General features: G+C 46.4%; 1 non-coding gene across 1 annotated transcript; it reads right to left on the bottom strand.

Annotated features, from left to right (window-relative positions):
* Positions 1-817: 817 nt before the first annotated feature.
* Positions 818-889, bottom strand: trnah-gug (transfer RNA histidin (anticodon GUG)). The gene has a single exon. It is a non-coding gene; the product is annotated as a tRNA-His (tRNA).
* Between the last annotated feature and the right edge of the window lie 623 nt (positions 890-1,512).

Here is a 1,512-nt window from a genome sequence, read left to right as displayed (position 1 = left end):
GATGGCTTTGTTTTTTCAACAATTGACCATGGATTTATAGGTGTTATTCGATTCGTAATTCCAGATATTTATTGAATCTCAATTCTAACACCTGGCATGGTTGGAGTCAAACCCGGGTCCCTACTCCATTTGCATGGTGTCTGAGTTAACAGTCCAGTGGTAATAGAGCTCAGCCATTGCAGAAAACCCGTGAAACTAATTTTTCTCAATGACTTCGCTTTTCCTCGATATCGTAATGTGTCATTTTCCTGAGCTTGACCCCCAATAATCGCAAGTCCATATCAGTAAAAGCTGCTACATGAGGAGTGGCCTCACAACAGCGGTAACCAAATGGATCAACTGGTCTGCAGGTCCCGATGGTGGGGTTGGGGCACGTTCACCCAGCCACATTGACCACAGCAGCACAGAGTGAACAGTATCAATGTGAGAGTCGGTGTTAGATTCTGCAGTGCCTTAATGAAATAGGAAATGACTCCACAACCACGTGATGAAAGAGCAGCGCTCCGAAACCTAGTGCTCAGTTAAACCTGTTAGACTGTAACCTGGTGTTGTGTGATTTTTAACTTTATAAACCATAGTGCAACACCGGCATCTCTAAATTAATGAAACGGGGGTGTGGGACGGAAAGTTCGGTTAGTGATCGAAGGAGGGAGAGAAATCTCTGAGAACGGGTGGATTTGAATTCGGACATATAAAACACAGAGATGTGAGCAAGCAGAATTTGAAGGGAAAAGATCATCACCTTGGAGGAAATTACCATGTTAAAACAACTGATTCCTTTGTGTTTCACAAAAACTGGGGCAGATAGAGCGATTACTGCCGTGACTCGGATTCGAACCGAGGTTGCTGCGGCCACAACGCAGAGTACTAACCACTATACGATCACGGCGTCCCACAGACGCGCATACTGCCTGCGTGCAATAAGTACAGTATTATAGGAAATGTTAGGTGGCGTACCAAATGCACAATATCAGTGCTTCGCGAACAGTGGCAGAAATGTGGGAACACAGAATGGGCTGACCGTTTAATATCGGTTCCCCCAGAGGCTGTGGTGATTCCATCATTAATATGCTGAAGGCTGAGATAAATAGATTTCTCCAAAATATCAAAAACTCCGGGGACAGTGCAGGTGTGGCTGAAATGTGTGCTTCAATAGTAATGCAGTTTAACATCGGCTACTTCACCAGTTTCCCCACACAAGGCAGTAACCATTGCTGCCACATAGTCCCAATTCCCAGCCCCAGAATCAGAGGAACTGAGTAGCGCAGTCGCGAAGATCCAACTGGAAGTCGGGATGGGAATGAGGTCGCACAGATACTCGACGACTCCAGTGACAGAACCGGTGAATGCACAGCATTTCTATGACAGTTTAGAGGCGCAAGCAATTCCGAGGTTGAGAGTGCTCATGAGCAAAGGCGGGGCAGAAGGGAAAATGTGTTCCCGTTTCTAATAACAGCAATCTACAGTGCATCTTGCTGAGACAGCTGAATGCCACAACTGGAGCGAGGGCGG

The sequence above is a fragment of the Chiloscyllium plagiosum genome, unplaced genomic scaffold (genome assembly GCF_037043375.1).
Source record: "Chiloscyllium plagiosum isolate Xiang-an unplaced genomic scaffold, Cpla_swu_hap1 HiC_scaffold_42, whole genome shotgun sequence".
NCBI lineage: Eukaryota > Metazoa > Chordata > Chondrichthyes > Orectolobiformes > Hemiscylliidae > Chiloscyllium > Chiloscyllium plagiosum.
Note: the sequence above shows the minus strand (reverse complement) of the source record. Positions and strands in the feature narration are given on the sequence as shown.